Consider the following 8,556-nt stretch of genomic DNA (forward strand, 5'->3'; position numbering starts at 1 on the left):
TCAGATAATAACATGAGGTAAAACAAAGCTAGAAAAACTTGTGCAAAATGTGATCCAGCAAACAATGGAAAAATACAAGAGTTGTGAAGATTTGTATAAAAAGAACAAAACATTATAAAGTCCAGAGTGTCCTGAGGTAAAATGGCTTCAAATCTACTCAGAAAAACCCCTCAAAAGAACTACCACGAGAATTGTCACCAAATAACTAATAAGATTCAATCTAAAATGGGTCAGTAAAAAAAAGACGGTGGTTCAACATGTAAAAGTTACATAAGGCTCTATATAAAACAGAGTTTGCAACAGTACCCAAGTTTTCATAGACATTTTATGCAGAGCAAGACTCTCTCTCTCTCTCTGGAAGAGTAGTTATAAACACATGGAAAGAGAGATCTGGTAGAGAAATATTAAAATCTTGAAAGGGGAAGGTGATGGACACAGTAGGTCAATAATCATGGTATTTGAATTTCTAGAGGGTGGCTAATCACCTGTGAGGTTTTAAGGTGCTAAGTAGGGCAGACCTGAGTTGGGAGGAGTTTCATCCAGAAAAGCCATGTTTTGAGGCTAGGTGAGTTTCTGAACTTCTTTAGGAGGTTGTTCAAGGTCTTGGCTGCAAGGTACGAGGAGGAGAGTTCCCTGCTTCTGGTCTTCTTTAGGTGAGGGAGGTGTGCTCTTGCCTGGGACAACAGATCGAAGGTGTCTGGTGGTTTGGAATGAAGTTGAGGCGGCGGTTGAGGTCAGCTGGATCGATGTGTTGAGAGCTTTCTAGGCGTGATGAGTAGCTTGAACTTATATATTCCCTAGACTGGGTGCCAGTGGAAATTGTTGAAGTGTGAAGTGAGGCAGTTATTTCCTGCGATGTTCAGGATGAGTCTGGTGGTGGCATTATGGGTGGATTGGAGTCAGCATAGGGCATGGACCGTGAGCCTGATGTTGGGGGCATTTCTGTAGTAAAGTCTACTTGTGATAAGAGCTTGGATGACCACTCGTCTGGTGTTCAGTGGGATCCACTGGCGTAGCATTTGCAGGATGTGGAAGCAGGATGAGGAGATGGTGTTGATCTGTCTGCTCATGGAGAGGTTGGTGTCCAGCATGATCCGGAGGTTCTTGGCATGGTCTTCAGGGTGGGGTGTGAGGCCAAGTTCAGAGGTCCACCAAGAGATGTTCCAGGTGGAGTGGTTGTCCCTGATGATTAGGACTTCAGTTTTGTCTGTGTTGAATTGGAGGCAGTTGTTTTTCCTCCTATCAGCAATGTTGGTCATGCAGTTGGTGAAGCTTACTTTGACGATTCTGGTTGATTTGGGAAGAAAGAGGATGAGCTGTGTGTTGTGAGTGGCTCTGACAGTGTCCCTGGGGAGCATCATGTAAACGTTGTGCTGAGCAACGATCCTTGAGGGACACCGCTGATAAGTTCCTAAGATTCTGAGGTAGTGGACAAAGTCTAACTCATTGAGTTTTGTCATTGGGAAAGAAGGATATCCACTTGCAGGCCGGTCTGCAGATACCTAAGTGCTGAGGCTTTCTGATGAGTGACTTGTGTAAGACTTTAACGAAAGTTGCAGAGAGGTCGAAGAGAATGTGTGCAGCTGTTTCTCCTTGGTTGAGGAAAATTGGTTTATGATGGGACAATGTTAAGAAGAATAGCTGTGTCATCAATGTGTTCGTAGTTCTTTCTATTTAACTGTGTGTGAGGCTACTCTGTCAGTAATGCAAAGACAGATATTCATGATAAACAAAACCCAGCTGATTTCATTGAACAAAAATATTAATGTATTTAAGTCCTACCCTTTTAACTCAAAGCAGGCCTTCACAAAAACCCAGCATATTCTAAAAAACATCTTGTCCCTAACTGTCCTTCCCACCCTCTCATCCTACAACAAGCTCACCCCTCACCCAAATCCAGAATACCCCCGAAATACCTTGTCCCCAACTGTCCATATCACCTTCACTTCCCATCAACAAGCCCCCCCCAGAGCAAAAGTTCCTGCTGTCCAATCTTAATCTGCTCCATGTCCTATGCGATTCTATGGAAGATGGGGGAGTCCATAGTGGTGGTGGTTGATGGGTGGCTAGTAACCTAGGCTTCCTGCAGTGGAGGTGATGATATTGCAGTTGTTCATCCAGTTGGTGGCCGAAGTGAGCAGTTGCTGCCTCCTCCTCTTCCTCCACCTCAAGCACCACCAGCATGCAGTACTCCACTGATATTGCCTCTATTTTCAGGAGGCACAGCCAAGCAGCTGTTTCATTCCGGGAGTGAGGATCTGATGCAGGTCCTCTGGCAGGAGTAGCTATAAGATCCAATGAATTGTACTTCTCAACCGATTGTACAATAGCCACAACTTTGCTGCTCTCATATGTCCATTGGAACTTTTTGGGTGTTAATCATTGTCGGAGGGCAAATGTTTTCCATACCTGCTTTCCACAATGCAGTAGCAGTGCATTGTATGAATTCATCCATGATCATCATCTTAATCAAAAATGTATATTTTTATTAAAAAGGATGAAAATGATTTCATATGATGAGGGTGACACCAGCAACATGTACTTGATGTGTGTTAATTGATGAATTGGCTGTCAAATACAAGCATATATTTCCATTGATGAATATAGCCCATTTATTTAATGCTGCACACTTTACTTGACTATAATGTGCAACAAAAATGGAGTCATGCTGGAGGGGCAGCATTTTTTGGAACATCAATTGGTGTGTCCTCATAAATTCCAATTGCCCTGCTCTTATTCTTCCTTCTCCCTCCTGAGTCCCACCCTGAGTATGAGTCCAGACAGCTTTCCAATCCACACTACACCTTCAACCCTCAATGCTCTACCAGTCCTTTTTACCTTGATATGGGGCAAGTAAGTGACAGTGCAGGGTAAGGTTAGGTAATTTAAAGAGCAGCCCTTAAGCTAGGTTTATGTTTGGCAAGCCACTGCCTTGGTGCCATATACTAGTAAGTTTAGTTGCATGTTTAATGTGTGGAATATCTTCCCGCTTTTCTTGCCGCCACCGGAACAGGAGGACTGCAACAATCAGCCTACCCTGCTCTTCCTGGCGCCTGGTGCCTGACGAACAGCGCCACCATCCAGCGCCTGGAGGCGCATTAAATTTGGACGTGGGCTCCCACAGCGCGGGACACGCATGGGCGAAGCCCATGCCAAGGGCCAGCCTGACTGCGCCCGTCAACGGTCCAGAAGAGGCCTGGCTGTGCCACCCCCCTTTGATTTCCAAGGGGAGATCGACGGATTTCAGAAATTTGGATCTAGCAATCACAATTGCAAGGTCGGTGAATCAAGCACCAGTCCATAAGCCTTTGGGGTATTACTCTGACCCCCCTGCAAGCATGGGAAGGTGAATTGGTGCAGGGAAATCTCAGGTGGCACAAACGCATCTGGCTTCCTCCCTTCAACCAACATCAATAGACAGGATGTTACAGAGAACTATTGTTGTAGTCGCTACGAGATTGAATTAACTAAAAGACAATTGTCACTCACCCCTGATCTAGCCCAATCCATCAGTCTCCATGACGAAATAGGATCTTTATTGTCTATCACCCAGGAACCCCCAATTTTCCACCCAAGGACCCATACAAGGGGCAGTGTGGAAGAGCCATATTCAGAAGGTACACGCCCAAAAAATAGAAAGTCCAAAACTGCCGCACCAACGGGTCAAAAACGCAGCAAACAAATCATGAACCATGAGATGTCTGGTGATTAGGGGAGGCTGGACAAGGAACACCACTCCAAGCAGGGCTGGACCAGCCAGCTTGGGTCACGGATGTGGTGGTGGACATACAGGTCCAAGTAAGGACTATTGTGAAGGAAGAGTTAAAAATGTGTGGGAATGGGTAGATGAGCTCACCAAATTAGTTGAACTATGGGTGGACAGGACAGAGGTAGCTCTTAGGGAAAATGGTCCGGTTAACCCTGTGAACCTAAAATCGACCCCCACAAGAATTAACCCTGAAGCCCGAATAATAGATAATATGCCCACCTCCAGCATTTCAATCCACCCTAACCAGGACTGTGAGAGGAAACGCATGAGTACTTTAGAGGGGCTAGGAAAAGGAAACAGTATTCATTGTCAGAGGCATAAACAGGGGGCCCAGATAGGAAGAAATAATGATCTAATCGCAGCAAGTTCACAAGCAAGCAACTCTCCTCGCGAGAGTCCCAGACAGAAGAGTGTCCCACATGAAGGAAGTCTTTATCCAGAGTTAGCTCCTCCGTGTATAAACCTTCCCCCGGCCTCAACCCCTTATCCATACTAATACAATAAAGAGAGAGCCCAAACCTTTGAGGCGGGTAATCTCAGGAACCACAGCACCAATCACAACACCCAATACAGCGTTTGAAAGGGCAGTTGCAGCAGAAGGACATAGGCTATGCAAACGCCCACCATATACATTTAAAAGGTAAAAGAACCGTGCCAGCAAAGTAGTCCCTTGTGAGCTTGTCTGCGTTGTGCTGTGGGCGCGTGCTGGGGGTGTGACAAATGCTGGGGGCGTGTGGTACGTTCTACCCTTCATGCCAAGTCTCATATTGTGTGCTAATCCCACCCTGCTCCCTTTAAATACCCCTGTACCGCATAATCATAACCCACCCTTACTCATTAAAATAACCCAACACCCTTAAACACTAACCCATTTTAACCCTATAAATATACCCTGTACCCCAAAACCCAAACCTATCCCTAAACCCTAAAAATACCCCTGTACCCCAAAACCCAAACCTTGCCCTGAACCCTCTAAATACCCCTGTACCTCAAAACCCAAACCTACCCCTGAAGCCTAAAAATACCCCTGTACCCCAAAACCCAAACCTAGCCCTGAACCCTAAACATACCACTGTACCCCAAAACCAAAACCTACCCCTGAACCCTAAAATACCCCTGTACCCCACAACCCAAGTCTATCCCTGAACCCTTAACATACCCCTGTACCCCAAAACCCAAACCTAGCCCTGAACCCTAAAAATACCCCTGTACCCCAAAACCCAAACCCAGCCCGAACCCTAAAAATAACCCTGTACCCCAAAACCCAAACCTACCACTGAACCCTGAAATACCCCTGTACCCCAAAGCCCGAACCAAGCCCTGAACCCTAAAAATACCCCTGTACCCCAAAACCCAAACCTAGCCCTGAACCCTTAAAATAACCCAGTACCCCAAAACCCAAACCTAGCCCTGAACCCTAAAAATACCCCTATAACCCAAAACGCTAACCTAGCCCTGAACCCTAAAAATACCCCTGTACCCCAAAACCCATACCTATCCCTACACCCTAAAACTACCCCTGTACCCCATAACCCAAAACTATATCTGAACCCTTAAAATAAACACCCCAAAATATATTCCTCAGTACCCCAAAACATATACCCCTATACCCATACTTACCTTATCCACACATTAAAAAAAACCTTGCTTTTACCATTCATGCATTTACAACGAATTTTGTTGTAAATGTATGCGTGGTAAAAGCATACAAAAATGTAATGCCATGTGTTATAATGGCATTACGGAGTCATGGTACTTTCGTAATGAAAGTAAGCGGAGTGATGGCATGCGGAAAGAAAGTTGCAGAATAATGGGTGTTTACCCTCCCCCGGTAAGTACATTGGTGGCGTGGAGGCCCACATCTCCAGCAACATACTCATATTTTTTCACCACCCAATTGAAAAATGCACAGGTCTCTCTCATTGATGGCCAGCACCGACATACACTTTTAGACACACCTCCCGTCACAAGTTCTAGAATTGCGAACTTTAGAGCTGGGGAGCTACTATTTGAATCTCGGCATCAGCTCAACATCGTGTGATTCCAGGCAAATCGCTTTGTCTCTCCGTGTCTACCACAAATGAATGTGCTCTTCTGTAATGTAAATTGTGCTCATGCCATGTTGTCGAGTTCGCGCTGTATAATATTGCAAGGAAAAATAAAGTAGGGAAACTCGAGTTCACACACTACTGAACGCGCACTCTTAAGTGCATCAGCAGTACACTGTGAATCGGACCGTTTCACAGGCCTGTCACAGATAAGAAATGCTATCAAAACGAAATCCTACAAAACAATATACTACTGGCCGGCAGCAATTCATACCCGGACAACGTCGGGACGGGCTGCTAGTGTAGTTATGTATAGGAGTCCCTATGATGAAAAAGGAGAGTAGAGAATCGTATTTGGATCTAAGAAACAAATGCTAACACTGGCTAGCCAACCACGAACAATACTCACATAGAGATGTAAGCAAAATCCTTATGATTCGCATATATCACTGGTGACTGGGTTGTGATCAACTTCAGAAATACAATGATTGTGGAATCCCTTTTGGACCGTTATCATCACAGGGATGGGTGGAATCAGTTCATAACCATTCGGATACTTCTACTACCCTGTTCTCATACCACCTCTAAGAAGAAGAAATGGTCGACTGAGGGGTGATTGAATGCAGAAAAATCAATTCTTCCCATCAGGACAAGATCAACCTTACCCCTTAGTTTATAAGATTCCTGTATCAAACAGATTCAACCTCCTTGAGTCAGTAGATTGACTCATGAGCATTGAGCCCCCACAAGAAAAACCCAACTATCTTAGAGAGGCTCTGCCCCAGTTGAGGGAGACTGTACAGAGGAGAGGCACCTTGATGCAGAATGAGGTGCCGGTCCTGGAAACCGAGAGTGGAAAACATAGACTAGCTAGGGGTAAAAAAAAGATAGTCACTACCAGTACATCGATCCTTGATCTATTCCAACAGGATAGGCAGACATCTAAACCAGAACTAGGGGAAGTAGTAAATCCTGTATCTATTGCAAAGGTCCCACATGATCCAAACACCAGATTAAGACCAGCGCAGCCTTTAGAGTCCTGCTAATTCCCCAGGGGCACCCAAGAGAACCAAGATATTAATTCCCCCAGTCTAACAAATCAAGTGGTCTCTACAAGCATACCGCTCTTTCCTGGCACATAGCTGGACTATCCATTAAATTGGAGAGTCCAGAATGGGGACTATTTATAGAGCAACATGAGATCTGTATGTTCCAAGAAACATGGGCCAGGCATGAAACACACAGAATGGGCTAGGCGTCATTTAGCATTCCAGGTACCCTTGTGGGGAAGGGGTAGACCATCTGGGGGTTGTGTACCTGGTCGGAGCACATCTGGGTTGTGAAGCAAAACAATTAGAGAGATCTTCACGTTACATTCTTTGTGTTCTTTTATCCTTCCACACAAAATGAAGCATAGTCTTAATTAATGTATATTCTCGACCAGTACCTCGAGGTCAAGAGTCCACCACTCTTGAACAGCTAATTACCTCTCTCTTAATCATTCCTGCAAACTTTGGGGTAATCATTGGCGGAGACTTTAACTGCCAATTTGTACCGCTGAATGGCTTGGTTACGGGTACTCTTAGTGAGGAGGACCAATACTGGTCCATTCCAGAGCCCAATATCCCTCCAACAAGGGCATGGACCACGTTAGTATTGCAGATATGTATCCTAAACTTTTCACTGATAGCATGTACTGGACGCGCTACATCTGATATGCAGGGAAACACACCTTTAACAGACCGGGGCATACTTCCATTATTGATTAAATTATGGTAGATACCAAACCATGGCACAGAGTGATAGACTTTAAAATCAGTTCTCGCTATGATAGCCGCCGCAATGATCTCATCCTAGAAATAACTACGCCATGTGACAGGAATGTATCTGATAACTCGTCTGCACCCAACCCTCGCCTAATTCAATCCAATCGGGTGAATTCTCCCAATCACAAGAAAAAATGGTCATGCTTTACCACAAATTATTCCATACCTCATGGTCGCAAACCAAGCTGTAGAGCTAAAGGGTACTCCCTACTTCCACATGAGAATTTTTAACAATCACCAAGACCTGTTTGACTCTATGGCTGTTTTCTTTTATCAAAATAAAAAGCCTAGGGCGACTAGCAAATCCCAAAGCCCATGGTTCAACGCAAGCAGCTAAAACTGGCCTTATCTCTGCCATTAAAAGCAATGTCAGGCCAGTGATTAAAGAAGCGAGGGCAAAATATAAGAGTGCTAAAGTCAAGGCCAAAAGAAGTTGAAAATCCCAAAAATGGGACGACCTTAAAAGTGCTTTAAATAATCATGACTTGAGGACCTTCTGGAACATCATCAATTCAGGTTCCCAGGATGATATAACGGCCATAGAAACCAATATAGGTGAAGAAGTATGGAAGACCTACTTTGAATCTCTTTACCTAAGGGCTGAGAATGGGGAAGGGCCAACGACCAGACGATTTTTGCCCCCTGGCCCTGTTTCTACTGATATCTCCCCAATTTCATTGAGAGAGGTCACTGATGCCCTAGGCAAGATAACAACAGCTAAAGCCGCAGGGCTGGACAAGATTCCTGGTGCCCTATTTTGCTCTGAGCCCACTATTTGGGCTCCTTATCTGTTCTAACTGTTTAATGCCATTTTACAAGGCATGGCGATTCCTACCATCTGGGCATGGGGCGAAATAATACCAATTTATAACAAGCATTGGCATAGCCAATAGGTCTCGCCTTTGGGACCTTA

This window comes from Lissotriton vulgaris, chromosome 10 (assembly GCF_964263255.1).
Source record: "Lissotriton vulgaris chromosome 10, aLisVul1.2, whole genome shotgun sequence".
Taxonomy (NCBI): domain Eukaryota; kingdom Metazoa; phylum Chordata; class Amphibia; order Caudata; family Salamandridae; genus Lissotriton; species Lissotriton vulgaris.